Consider the following 15,806-nt stretch of genomic DNA (forward strand, 5'->3'; position numbering starts at 1 on the left):
CTCTCCCAGCGGCAGCAATGAATGACAACATCAGGCGGTTCATCATCTACAATTCATTTATCTTTGGGCTGGTAAAACACGTGGTTTCAAATTCATCGCAACGAAAAATTAACATAAATACTTATATTTACAAGCATATATATATATATGGCCATATATATATTTGTATACACACGCCTGTTATTTGTATATATGCCCTGTAGGAAAATATCTGGCTCTGTGCGAATCTAAATCTAGCGAACTAAGAACCTCTAGTAGACGACATATGAAGGCCGCGGTAATACAGATGTAGCACGCTGACATAACAACCAAGGCGCATCCGTTCAGTTGGAAAATATCTACGTATGGCCAGAAGGTCCTAGTCCTCTTCACAGATTTCTATTCCCGATTCAGTTTTATCCCTGGGAGTTAGGGGGCACCGGAACAGTTTCTCATGATACTGCTATTACTCTCAATCTCACCACAGTTCTGCTAATTGCTTTAATAGGTGCTTATCTTCCCGAGTGGATGTTAAATTCTCTAACCCTAGTAGTTTGGGATGGCGTTAATTCAGCTTGGAGGGCGCTGCAGTGTCGACCAGCTTGAACTTGCGGCTTATTATAAGCTCCCGCCAAAAAACTACTCTGCTTAAATTTACTTACAATTTTTACTTATCCTTGAACCATTTAATTGGTTCACTAATCCAGACAACTAGTCCTCTCTATACCCAGCGTGTTAGTGGGCTTAGAATATGCCCACGGTAGGTATGCCTGTGGTAACGGACGATTAAAATATCCAAATGATTCAAGGGGTTGTGTAGTTCAAACCCTTTCAAAGGATTGCCAGTGTAATTTATAGCTTCTCCAACCGGATTGTCAACTTGAAACCAGAGGGTTAGGCGGTATGGTTTAGAAGATTCAATGTGGTAATATTAAATCATTCTCGAGATGGTCGGACTAGTACCTTAATGGTGCTTGTTACTGAAATATACCGGAACTATATCCGGCAAGGGCCTATCAACATCGATAACACTCCCCAAACCTTCGGGTTGTGTCTTTATTCAAGAACAACCACTTCGGGAAAAGGACAGCAATTTAAGACTAGCGTAAACGCAAGAAATTTCCGCGGGATTAGTTAGACATCGCCCGATTTTTTATTCCAAATTTTCTCTAAACATTAGTTAAGCAAGTTCCGCTTTACGCAGTGAGGACATCAGTGAGCCGAAATTTTAATCCGATTTTTACTAGAATGGACCAAAGTATAGGGAAAGGAACGATATAAAATATAAAAAAAATTTCAACGGTTGTTAAAGTTTCAATACGTGGAGGAGTGAAACGAAATACTTGACCTTATGGCAACTTGAAAAAAAAAAGAGTTGACTTTATGACCACTTTGAAAAAGCAGGATTACTGACATTTTAACCATTTTAAATTTGAACTTCTGACCATTTCATATAGTCAAAACGTCAATTGTCTTTCCAGCAATTTGAAGTGGTCATAAAGTCGTTTGAAGTAATGGCTGTGGTCATAAGTGGTCATAAGCTCAACTAAAATGATGACCTTTGACATCGTACCCGTAAAAAAGTATGCCGTGATGCCGACAGTAACCACTCAGGAATTTTGTTCAGTAAGCACGGATCAATCAGTTGATGCTACAAGAGAAGACAACAGAGGTATTGGTGACCTTGAGTGAAACATGAGAGATCCTACCGGCCTTTGGAATTAAGGTAAACTTGGACGTTGTTCCCAAAACTGAGAGTGTAAAAAGAAATCATGATGTGACAGAAAAGAATAAGTTTGCCGATTTTGCAAGCGGAAAGAAATTACTTTAGGTGAGAGCTTACAGAGAGGGAGAAACGATTAACAATTGGGAGTAATTGTGTGTGAGATTCAGGTTATCCATTAATAGCAACACAAATCTATGTATGTAAATAAATAAGAATGTTTACCACCCACTTGTTTGATTCAAGTTACGATTGTTTACTCTCAGTCATACCAACACGTGCACACACACATTCAGCAATAAAGTATGCCTCACATGCACGTGTCGAGCGACGTTGCAGCCTTCAAGGCGCTTAACATTGGCAGTGGCGTTGACTTCGACTGCGCCGAATTCAAGCAACAGCATTGGTATGCATTTTCTTGCCATTCAACTCGTACGGTATTTTTCTTCGTCATTTTCTTGCGAACACAAAAAAGCAACCAACAATGATAAAGTGAAACTTTTTGTATGCGCACTCTTTCACACTTTTCTACTACATGTCACGCTCTCTTTCTCACGATTACTTATCTATTACCTGCAGCCGATGAACGAAAGTTTTTAAGAATTTTCAGCGACACTACACAAATTCGTAATTTGTCTTCGTGTGAAAGCTTCGTTATCAGTGTCCTTCCGTTCTTTGCACCTTTGTTACACTCAAATATGTATGAATTCTATATTATCCTTCTACCCCATATGTATATTTCTCTCACATTCACTCATGCTCTTGCTGACTACAAACACTGTTGCATTCTTAATAACGGTTCAACATAATTTACTTCGTTTGTGTGTCATGTTGTGTTGGCACAAATTTTGTGGGTGTGACCATTTCATGTAAAATAGGATTCTGCGCAACCAACATCCTTGCAAATGCCGTTCTGTAATAGGTTGACTTTTATCCTCAATTATTTATTTTGTTCGTTCATTTTAGGGAAAGTTGGGCATTCGGTTAGCCGAGGTTCTGAAGTTCCTACTTGACGTATTCATACGTACTTGTACTGCGTTCTACTCGATTCTTATTATTTGTCGCTTGACATTTAATACTCGGTATGAAAGTAGGAGTACTGTTTGACACACATGTAGCTATGTACTATGTATGTAATTTTAGGCTCATGTCCTTTTAAGTATCATTGCCTTGGTGGCACCCATCCCTAAGTTAAACAATCAGTTACTATGAACGTGTGAGCATGCTAAAGTTTATATGATTGGATGCATATTTGAAATATTACTTTTTCTATATTTTCCTCATTGATATTTTTCCTTTTTGTCGTCTTCGTCTATTTCTTGACTTTTCACGGAACTCATCAGTGCCACTATAATTCACTTCTGAGGTTCTTGGAAAAGTACTTTTGGCACAACTTAAGAAGTATTAGTCGTAATAAATGGAGTTGCAGCAGATTGAATGGATTAATTTTTGGCGGAATTTCATAAGGCAAATCGAATGAGATCGATCTTACTTTAAACGGAATGAATGTGTGTAGCAAAACACTTTTAGACTCAATCTGTAAAGCGAAGTGAGACACATTTTTGACATGTCCAACTTATATTCAACGATATTAATCTTGTAAACGTGTCCACTTGTGGTCCTGGTGGAGAAAAACATAGCATGTTAGCGCTGCCGCGAGGCAGCTTGCCCGCAGACCATACCGTCGTAGTAGCAAATCGTCATCAAATATTGGTCGGTCAGACTCCTTAGGTAATTCCCTATGTGCGCTTCTAGGGGTCTCTTGGAGCCACGATAGAGGTGAAAGGTTGGCGCAAGGGCGCTCAAATGTCAGAAAAGGCCATACAGGGACTCAAGGGGTTGATAAGCGCAATACAAAGCTTTATAGCTTCAAAGCTCCCGCAACCCAAGTGTCAACCTCACCTACGCGAGGGGAATCCTGTTATAAATATTGTAACGAATTTATGCAAATCCTCTTATTTGCAACCTTCTGCTAAGTTCGAATCACTAAACTGTTGAATAAATAACTCCAATATTGAATAATGGAAAAGTGGCCTTTATTAAAGTACTTCACAATAAATAATACTGCTATTGCTCGCCAGATAGCGTCTAAATCAAAACTGCTTCTAGCGCCTCAATCTGTCGCTGCCTTTTATACTCTTTGATTTCCTCGTTCGCATCTTCTAGGCGCTTCCATTTCTAGAATCTACTAGTTGACTATCAGCTATCAAATTACTCAGCTGTAACTACAATTGCACGATTTTGTAGCTTCTCTCATTGCAAACTTTCGGGATTATCTCAGATATATGCATGTGGTTGTGCGTTGCTTCTCAGCTGCGTATACGTACATATGTGTAGACATAATGATTGCTTCGTTTATGTACATACAAGTGACTGTCTGCTTTATTGTTGTTGTGACTTCATTTACTTAGTATCAGACTAGGGATGTGAGTATCACTTAGTGTCACTCATATTCGTCACAATAAGAATGAATCATACACATATTTAGCAGGCGAGGCTCTGGCTCTGGTTCTTCATGGAACTAGGGGGTGGGGAGCTCGAAGGTTTAATTTGGTGATATAAATCGTTCCCGAGATAGTCGGGCTTGTACCTTAATGGTGCTTTGTTACCGGGACGTACCGGACCTATATCCGGGAAAGGACCATCAACATCCATAGCATTGCCCAAATCATTCAGGGGGTATCTTTATCGCTAATACAGCAACAACAACACGAGGCGATACACGTGTACACCAATCAACAAATCCTACAAGATTCCAGATCAGTGTAGTATTTTTCAGACGGAAGTAGTCGCTGTGACTAAAGCAAAATAAGCACTGAAGAAAATAGCTTAAACTGCAGCCGAGTAAATTTTTACATTAAAGGCTATAATATCTCATAGCACAATGTATAAAAGCGTGTCAGCAATTCCAGGGCGAAGCGGGATAGGGAGAAATATACATCAAGAAAAAAGTTAAGTTTTTCCTTTTATTTATCGGGCGAAAACTCCCTTTTGGAAAAATTAGTAGAAAAATGCTTCTATATTGGGTGCCTGGGCATATGGGATCAGATGGAAATAAAAAAGCGAATGAGCTAGCTAAATACGGTGCAACGCTCGAAGTTTGTACCGTAAAGGTTCCAATAAGATGGTGCGAGATTAAAAGAAGGCGCAAGTTGCACACGACCAATCGGAATGGCGTGGAGCCAAGCATGGGGATGGAAAAGGCAGGATTAACAAAGCTACTCTTATCACTGCCTTCTAGCGTCACTTGATTTAAAGTAGGTGCTTTTCAGTCATAACAGATGTAGAGTCTAAGGCTCTAAATAGGAAATATTTTAATTTTTTAGTCAAATACCACATTTCCTTAAATATAGGAGAATGCGGGTTAGAAGAGGAAACGATCGAGAACGCTTTATACTCGTGCCGTGCGCTCGCAAGACTAAAACACCAGCCATTGAGAGTGGCACTGCTATCAGATCTAGCAGCACCAGTCCCAGAAAGCTTCTAGTATTTGCCAAGAGAACGAAGTTAATTTACAACATGCATCTTGGTTTTTGATGGTGTTTTTCCGTTTGATTGTTGAGCAAACTTCTGGTAACTCTATGGACTCATTCAAATAATGTGTGGTCTTCAGTCATCAACCAGTTCAACCTAACCTAACCTAGGAAATCCAGCGAAGAATCGCTCTTGCCAATAATTGCTACTTAGAACTAGGTAGTCAATTGAATAATAAACTCCTCTCTCGGCATTCGAATATCATGCTCAACAATACCATGACAACATCAAATAGCAACGGCTTGGGGAGTGTTCAAGAAAAAAGTTTTGGAAAAAATTTAAGGACCTCTACGCGTTGGCGACGGCTTTACGCAGACATCAACATGCTTAGTTCAGCGAATTAAAGCACAGCGCCTACGCTGGCTATTCCATGAAAGATGATGATACAGCAAAGAAAGTATTTTCATTGGAACCAGCCTATGGAAGCACAGGAAAAGGGCGGTCCCTACCCCGCTAGAAGGACAAGGTGGAAAACGAATTAAATTACCTTTGTGTGACCAATTGGCGCCAATTAATCAGCGAATAAGCGACTGGCGCGCCTTTTTGAATGGCCATATTCTTTTAAACGGTTAAGTGCCAATATAGTAAGTAAGTAACCCAAAAACATGATGTTTCTGTAATGCTCATCACTATGGACAAACTCCATTCCTCCTCCGTTACTGGTTATAACTCATTTACGGCATTCTCCGGGCGATGGTTGAAGAAGCAATGTCATTGTCCTCTTTAACATTTAGCATTTGTATATCAGCTTGGAAGTCATGTTGAGAGATGTGTTCTGGAGATGTGCTATCATCAGGTATGAAGCCAATTTTGCGCACTAGCAGAACCAACCTTTTCTTGCATGTTACGCCAGAAGGCAGTGGTCATTCAGAGTACTCTTTATAAGCCTAAAGTCCTTGTTTTTTTTTTATTTATAAGAGTAGCTTTGTTAGTCTAAGTTTGTAAGACGAGCACATGATCTTCGCCACTTTGCAGCCCCGCACTTTGCAGCCCCAAACTTTTCGTCTTTGTCGATTATGTGCAACTGTCACTTTCTTTTAGTCGCACCCAATTTGATTGGCGCTTTCACGGTACAAACTTCGAGGGATTCGCCTTTTTTAGCTAGCTTATCCGCTTTTTCTTGTCAATGAGTTTGTAAATGTCCAGAAACCCAATATGTACCCAAGATGTACGATCCTCCCTATCACGAATCTTTCTAGAGATTGCCCACACTACTACACTAATACTCCTTTCCTTTTGTATACTTTAACATAAGTATGTTTTTAATATATATTAATGGGAATATTAACTGAAAACTGTGTGCTTAACCAGAAATGAATATGTTAATAATAGGCACGAATAGACTTATCAATTTGAATCTTAAAATGACCCCTCTCTTTAAACAGGCATACTCATGCATACATATATTCACATTAAGGTAGTCAAGAAAAGCAATGTTTTCCTCGCTAGCTTTATTCCGTGATTGTAACTTGCAGGGATCGTAAATTTGTTAATTTTTTCATTAATTAATAATATTTTTAAAAAACTAAAATTATTTCCAAAATAAAAAAAGTATATATTGTAACGAATTTAACGAATTACTATACACTTTCTGCTAACGTTCGAATCGATGAACTGTCGAATAAATAACTCCAATATTCAGTATGTAAAGTGGTCTTTATTTAGGCTACTTTGGGAGTAGTACTTCACAATTATACTTCACTAATGGCGCATTTAAATCAAACTGAATACTGATTCCTCAGCTTGCGCCCATTTTTAATTAGGTCTAGATGTTTTACGCACATACCTTCTACAACAGTTGTATCTCATGCTTGGTTATTTAGCTATATACATGTATATTTGTAGTTTATGCCTTCCTTCTAGCCATATGCGTGTGCATGTGTGAGTAACAACTTCTGCTCTAAGCTGCCAGGTGCATACATGTATATGAAATAATCTCTCTGCTTCAAGCTGCTTGTAATGTGTATGTGGAATATTCTTCGTTGCGTTGTACATAAGTGTGGCTGCTAACAGCATAGTGATGCTAGGTTAGGTTAGGTTGAACTGGCCGGTCCATGAAGACCTCACATAGACTGAATAAGTCCGTAGTGTTACCAGAAGTTTGTTTAACGACCAAACTGAAAAACCCTATCAAAAACCAGGACCTATGTTATAAAATAACTCCGTCCTCTTGGCAAATACTAAACGCTTCCTAGGATTTAAGCCACCTGCTGCTTCTAGATCTGACAGCTGTATCACTCCTAATAGCTGGAGTCTTAGCCGACAAGCGCAGTGCAAGAGCACAGAACGTGATGCTAATATTCGCCACAATATATTATATGCGAAATGAACAAAATCCCAAAGAGAAGATACTTAAAAATCGATAGCAAGATTCCACCTGGTCTGTATGAAATTTCTCAAAGTATTTCGATATCTCCCCGATATAGAAGAATCGGAAAGTTACTTAAGACCCGACCGAGAAATTTCGAAATTCTAAGGAGTTTTTTAGTATTTTTTTGCCGGTGGGACATAGCGACAATTTCCTCCCTTATGGTGCATTGTCATCGAGTTCTGATGTATGTTCAAATTTTCAAGATTCTAGCCTTCTCAATGTCGTATCAAAATTTAAATATAAAAGAATTAAAAAACAAATTTAATTCCAAATGTTTATTTTATATGACGAAGCGGCTTTTTTATCGCATCCATTTCCTAGGAGCAAACAAATATCTTGTGGAAAATCCCGCATTATTTCATTCAAAAATTTTGATTGCGACGGGGAAAAGTAATTCCCACATTAGTTCTTTATAAAACAAAGGTCAGTTGATGTTAATTCCATTGACAATATAGCACTTCACTTTCTTTTTGAATAAGGGCGTTGACATATGAAGGGTAATCACGTTATTATTGCCCTCTTTCATTGTTAAAACATTAATTCGGCAAAAAACAAAGTTTCTTCCATAAATCATAGTTTATGATAAGCTGGAAAAAAAGTTTCAAAAATCAATGCGATCCACTCCGTAACAAAGGTTTATTTTATACTTTTTAAAAAAAACTTACAATTGGCGCTAACAACGTTTTCCGCGAATACCTTTCAGATGTTCAATAAACAAAATAAGACTCACCCTAGTGTTCGTATGTACGTGTTATCTGCTATAGCATTTCACTAATAGGAAAGTTAATTGTCATGGTCATTAATCTGTGCCATCTAAATATGTATATTCATTCGTATCACAATTTTCGCACGGCATTATTTACACTTTTCCATTTATTTTGTATATGTTTTACATATAGATTTATGTAAATGTATAGGTGCATGCCTATATGTACCCTAGAAGAATACTTTCGGGTAAATAACATGGAATGTACCCAATAAGCACAAAAGATTGGTTTCAAATTCATTTTTAAGATTGCTCTCGTATTTGAGTATTTTGAATCTTTTGGGTCGTTCGAAATTTCGTAATTTTTACCATTGGCAAATTGCGCTTAGTGTATTTTCAATAAAAAAATGTTGTGTATCTTGATAATTTAGCGACCTTTTCGTTTTTAATTTTATGTTAGTGCAAACACTTTTTGACGTCTGAAGATCTCTGCATACGGTATGGTGGAATAAACAATGTAAGCGTACGCGTATTGTAAGCGTAAACGTAGTATTTTGAAGTAGTTTGCTATATGGGGAAATATAGAATTAAAGTGTAGGCGCGGTATTGGTATGTTCTATGGCGTAATAAAGAATTAAACCATAAATGTAGTCACCACAGGCAAAGGAAGCGATGAAAAAAAGAATTGAAATGAAAAGTTATCGATTTGATTTCGAGAAATTACAGATTCGGTATCAAGAAGTTATTGATCTGTTGTAGGAAAGCTATCGATTTGTTATCGCAAAGTTATAAATATTTTATCAACAATTTATTGATTGATTTTTTGTCGATTGACCTTATCGATTTTATAACGAGAAGTTATCGATTTGTTATCGGCGTTAAAACCATATCTTACCGGCGTATTATCAACTTGTTATTGATAAGTTATCAAAAAGGTGTCGCTTTGATATTGAAAAGCTATGGGTATTTTATAAAAAATTTATAGATTTTCATCGAAGAGTTATGGCTAGTTTATATAATCGCGCAAATTTCAATCATTTTTCACTTAAAATCCTTCTGTAATTTCTGACTTGTATTGCCTCAATTAAGGGAAGCGTCCAACTTTTTATTAACTTGCGTTCGAAAAGTTATAAATTTTTTATTAAAATTTTATCGATTTTATAACGAGAGGTTATCGATTTGATATCCGAGTTTTACCAATATCCTACCGACCTGTTATCGTTTTGTGATCGAAAAATTATCGATTTGTTACCAAAAATTTATCGGTTTGACAATGAAAAGGTGTCGATCAAAGTGTTACCAATTTTTTATAGGCGTGTTATCGATTTGTTATCTACTATTCATCGGTTTATTTTGAAAAAGATACCGATATAACTTTAATATAAAATCGATGACTCTTCTGTAATCCGTCGATAACAAGTCGAGAGGAATCAATAAGAAGCCGATGATTCGACAATAACAAGGCCATAACAAACCGGTAGCTCTGCAATAGTAGTTCGCTATAGATAATACGTCGATAATAAGATAACAACTTGTTGGTATCGGTTGTTATCTAAAAGAAGCCGACGAAGCTCTTCTCAAAAAGCCCTACATTATTAGTTTTTGACAAAGTAACCTCTGTTGTGATTTAACTGCAACCCCTAGGCGAGCGCTAGCTAAGCTAAAACCACAAGTAAGCGTACTTGGTACTCAGGACTTTTTAATTTTTTTAGCATATCAACTTTCATTTCATTTCAAATGAGAAAATATTGCTCTGAAAAAACACTCCGTGTGACTTGACCTTACTGAACTAACTTTTCGAAATTGTTGACTGGGATACACACGTATTTAAATAAGTTTCTTTAAGTAGATGGCTTTCTCCTTACCCAAATATATTTGTGTGGGTATTTGTCTATTGTCTACATGTCCAACACAGTCACTTCTTAATAATATTCTACGCCTATCAATGACAGATCAAACAATATATAAGGCAAAAGTTTTGAGATTATAAGAAATTTGTAATATACCTACACAACATTATAAACATACAAACAGAAGTCATGTTGCACGTATGAAATTAAAAGGATAATCTACGAATTGATGAATATAAATGTAAATTAGACTGTGTAAAAAAAATGTTGAGAAAGAGCAATTCTTTGAGAGGGTCTTTGTTGGGAGGGCTTATGTTGATATGGTCTATGCTTGTAAATACCGCCAAAATAGTTTGTTGTTATAGCTTATATATATTATATACGCCTTTCGAAGAATGTGCCATTAATGTACCTTTAACCTGTGAAGTCATTTCCATATGGTCTTGACTGCTAGCCGAGTGGCAATCTCGTAAGAAAAAACTATAGAGCTCTTCAAGATCAAAGTAATTGTACGCTCATTTTAAAAATCAAATGTTACTTCACCAAATAAAAATTTCTTTTCAAGACCTAATCAATATAAGCATCAAATTTAATCCTAGAAAGGTAAGACAGTTTTAACATACGTTGTTGGTAATATACGTAAATTTTACGTACTACACCATTTCCGTGTGTTATTTTAAATAATAATAATAATAATAATAAAAGCTTATTTGTCTTCAGTGTTAGTTTTATTGAATGAAAATACAAAGTTTTTGGTTTCTTAAACTAGGTTATAGAACAATTTATGAGAAATTATTCATACATTACTGACATATTTTAATTTGATGCTCACCACACAAGTCAAATATAGACAACATTCATAGCCATAGGTTTTCCGCTAATACGTTGCACGAGATTGCTACTCCAAACATGACCATTCTTTCCCAAAAGCGTATGAGCATTGGATACATCTTTATTCTCTTTATTCTTACTTGTGCTTCAAAAGTATTTTCCTCGAACTCAGGAGAATAGTGTGGATCATCCAAACTCTCGTCACTATCAAAATCTACTTCCTCCTCAATTATGTCATCAGTAAAACTTGCATCGCTGTCAAGATTGTTAAAAAGAGCCTCTATTTCTGTATCCGCAACACAACGACTTGAGTTTTCCATTTTTTTTTTTTAATTTCAACTGAAATTCACACGGAACTTAAATTTCATCCACAAATATTTAGACATTATTAGCAAGACCTCGTCAAACTTACGTTCAAAAAATTTAACAGTTATTAGTAAGACTACGTAAAATTTACGTGCAGACTTTTTTGTAACACCGATTAGAGCAAACCGCGAACTGATAACTGACTAATTATTCACTTGTTTATGTAACACTAAAACAAAACAACCACTGCCCAACGCTCACAGCGATAAGGCATAAAGGTAAAATGTAACAGGACTTTTTATGCGACATGGAAAGGGATATTGCTTATAACAGATTTCTTCTGTTGAAAGAAACGGGATATGGGCAATTTTAAGCGTGGGAGCAATATAAGCAAAAAATAATCAAATTTATTAGCGTCTGGAGAAATGGGAAAATGAAGTATCAAGAAGATAGTTTTGAAAAACTAAAGAAAGATCCGAAGACACTTTGGAAATATCTTAAAACGTTATATAAAGTTGAGTCTAAGCCAATGAATAGCTTGATAATTGAAAACGAACAGGTATTTGATGCCTCTGAAATAGCCAATAGATTAAATCAGTTTTTTGTCGGTAGTATGGAGGAGATAGTTCAAAATATACCTAATATAAATACCTCATATGAAATGGAAGAGAGAGCTGGATATGCTGCATTGTGTGAATTCCCAGAAGTAGATAAGGAATCTATTACAAAAATAGTAAAAAACTTAAAAAAATACGAATGTCCCTGATAGAATAAGTTGTGATACAGTTAAAAAACTGTGGGAAGTGGTGGGTGACGAAGTAACTAGTATTGTACAGCAGTCACTTACACAGAGAAGGGAAGTGTGCATTGCAATGACCTGAGGCCAATTAATACCCTTCCAGTGATAGAAAAAGTCATTGAAACTATTGTACAAGAAACATTGCTTAAGCATATATCTGAAAATAGATTACATACAAAACACCAGTTAGGCTTTAGAGAGAAACACAGTACACAATCGGCTTTGCAACTAGTTATAGAAGACTGGTTGAGGGCCATTGATGGAGGTGAAGGCGTACTAGTAGTTTTTCTAGACTACAAAAGAGCATTTGAAACTATTAATAGGAATGTATGTATGTATGTATGTATTTATTTGAAAATTTGTTCCTAGCACAACAATTTTGACAAATTATTTAACAGTGCTAGTCATGAATAGCATGAGCTATAAAAATTGAACATTTATAATAATAATAAATTAGATTAATCAAATTAAATTAAATATAACGGACAATAGTGAAATATTTATGTATGTAAATGTAAATCTTAAAACTAAAGAAAAGTAGTTAATAAATATTAAAAGACAGCAGTAGTGATGATAACCTTTGGCTGGTTATAGATTGAATAGTATTTAACAAATAAAGAAAGAAGACACAGAGAAAGGAGAAGGACTTAGAAATGAACATTTTAACAACAACAATTTGAGATCCAGTTTAAGGGTCGTTAAAAAATGATGTTAGCTCTTTTCTGAAGTGCAGAGCATTACTTAAGAGTCGAAGACTAGTAGGTAGCGAGTTCCAAAGACGTATTGCAGTAACAAAGAATTGGCGCTCAGAGGTTAGCGAGCGGTATCTGATGTGCTTAAGAAGAAGCACCGATCTTGATGATTGCAGAAAAATAAGCTTACGATATAGATAGTCAGGTTCCTTCGTGTGTATCAATTTATGGAGGAAGGACAGTGTTTTGACTTTTAAAAGATTTTCGAAAGAAATGTTTAGCAACCTTTCAGCATGTTGAGATACGTGGTCAAATCTTTTCAACCCATAAACATATCTAGCAATGTTGTTGTAAACAACATTTAGTTTGTTCTTGCACAGATAGTCACAGTTTGAGTAAATCACAAAACCATGGAGTAGCGTAGGTATTAAGTACGCTTTAGCCAGAAGTAGTCTTATGTGCAAAGACGTGAAATACTGTGTTAACCATAGTGTACGAAGCATTCCATACACTTTCCCAACCGTTCTAAAAATATGGTCTTTCCATGTCAATGTTTTGTTAAAAATTACACCTAAGTTTTTCGCCGTATCTACGTATTCTATAACGGAATTGTTGAACACTACATTCTCTAAATCATTAGTGGGAAAAGACCTTCTATGAATAACAATACATTTTGACTTATTCGGGTTTATACATAAGCCATTCATAGCAGCCCATGAAAATATTTGATTCAAATCGTGGCTTAAGTTACTTATGCACAAGCTAGTTTGATCACGAGGACAACACGTAAATAACTGCACATCATCAGCGTAGATATGAACATTACAATACTTAAGGACATCGGGTAAGTCATTGATGTACAGAACAAATAACAGAGGACCCAGGATAGAGCCTTGAGGGACGCCTCTTAAGACATGAAGGAAGTCAGAATTTTCACCATCTATACATACTGCTTGAGTCCTATCGCCAAGATATGATATTATAAGGGCAACTGCATGACCAGAGAAGTTAAATAGGTTTTCAAGCTTCCTACAGAGCAGAGTGTGGTCTACAGAATCGAAAGCTTTGGAGGAATCTGTTGTTGAAAAATTTAAGGAAATTATATAACATCACTGGAAGAGTTTATGAATGGATAGGAGATTATCTAAGTAACAGATATCAAACTATAAGATTTAATAATAAAGTTTCAGAGGAGATAGAAGTAAAACATGGTGTTCCACAAGGAAGTAAATTAGGTTCGTTGTTGTTTTTTCTAATATATATTAATGATTTGCCAGGACTATTACATCATTACAAAATACATATTTTTGCGGATGATACACTGATTTATTTAAGGGAAAAGGATGTGCAAGTTGGGCTTGCAAAGATTAATGAAGATTTACTTACTGTATACGAATGGTTGTGTATGAACCAATTGTGTGTTAATGTGCAAAAAACCAAATGTATGGTAGTAGGAAAGCCTAGATTTAGGGAGGAAGCTGAAATGAGATCAGTTTTACTTTCAGGGTCACAGCTGGAATGGGTCCAAAGATACAAGTATCTAGGGGTAATTATAGATAATGGTTTGAGTTCCAAAGAACACGTTGAATATATAAATGGCAAAATAGCAAAGAAAGTCAACTTGCTGCGTAGATTGAGAAAAAATATTTCGAAAGCAGGAAGAACTACATTATTTAAAAAGATTTTGGTGCCTCATATAAAGTATTGTTCTACAATACTATTGATGGCAAATAAACAAGCAATATCCAAGCTGCAAAAAAATTTGAATAAAGGGCTGAGGGCAGTATTGAACAAAAGTCATACTGACCGTGTTCAAAGTATGTTAAGAAATTTAGGATATTTATCTATAGAAAATGAAGTGAAAAGAGATGTACTAACTTTGACCTATAGAGTTGAAAATGGCCTGTTACCTGAATATTTAGAATCTTTAATTAGAAGAAACTCTGATGTACATCAGTACCTAACTAGACAGGCAAATCAGTTTCACTTGGAGCCTGTACGTACAACTAAGGGCTTAAAATCAGTATTTAATAATGGATTAGCAAAGTATATTGCCGTCCCAGATGAAATAAAAATTGTAAGAACAGTTGGATTTTTTAGGGAAAGGATAGGTCTCTGGTTAGATGCTAATGCAATGGCTGATGATTAATGTGATATAAAATAAGACTTAATAAATCTATTTATTTTAGTTATAATTAACTTTAAATTTTACATACAGCTGGCTGTTAAACTTAATAAGAAATAATAATTGTATAGAAATTAATTGAATTAGCCGTAGGCTACTTTTTAATAAATAAAATAAAAATACACGTAAAATTTACGTATATTACCTTTTTAGGGTTAAAGACGGTCTTTGTAACTTTTTTGTTTTCTTTTGGAACTAACTCAGTCTAATATGTTTAATAAACAATTTTCAACAATGAAGTCATATTTAAGCAAGTGGAATACAAAACAAAGGATGTTGCGTTTGAGAAAAATGTGGCATTAATAATATTTTCTACCTAACTGTACGGAAGCAATATCTAACTAACCCCATTAAATAGCATGAAATTACTGTCGATGTCGCATATCTAATTTTTAGGTCAAATGAAATTTCTTCAAGTCAAATTAAACTTTTTTCAATTCAAATGAAACTTTTTTCAATTCGAATGAAACTTCTTCAAGCCAAATGAAAAATTTTTTTTAAGTCAAGTGAAACTTTTTTTAAAACAAATGAAACTTTCTGCATTTAAAAGAAATTGTTCTATAGCTTATGAGATCTATAGGTTTTTAATTTAGATAAAGCATTTTCAGATCAAATTAAACTTATTTAGGCTGTGTGCGAATTGACCTAAATAGAGAAAAAACCTAAATCACTGGAAACTGTCGGCAAGGCAGTGCAAAATAAAAATTTTGAATTTTTATGAGCATACATACTTTTCAACCTAAATTCAAATGTCAAATTTCAAAAACAAAAATATTGATTTTTCAATATTGTATATGCAAATAAATGGGTCTTGTCCATTCAATTTCACA

The sequence above is a fragment of the Eurosta solidaginis genome, chromosome 1 (assembly GCF_040869045.1).
Source record: "Eurosta solidaginis isolate ZX-2024a chromosome 1, ASM4086904v1, whole genome shotgun sequence".
In the NCBI taxonomy this organism is placed as follows: Eukaryota; Metazoa; Arthropoda; class Insecta; order Diptera; family Tephritidae; genus Eurosta; species Eurosta solidaginis.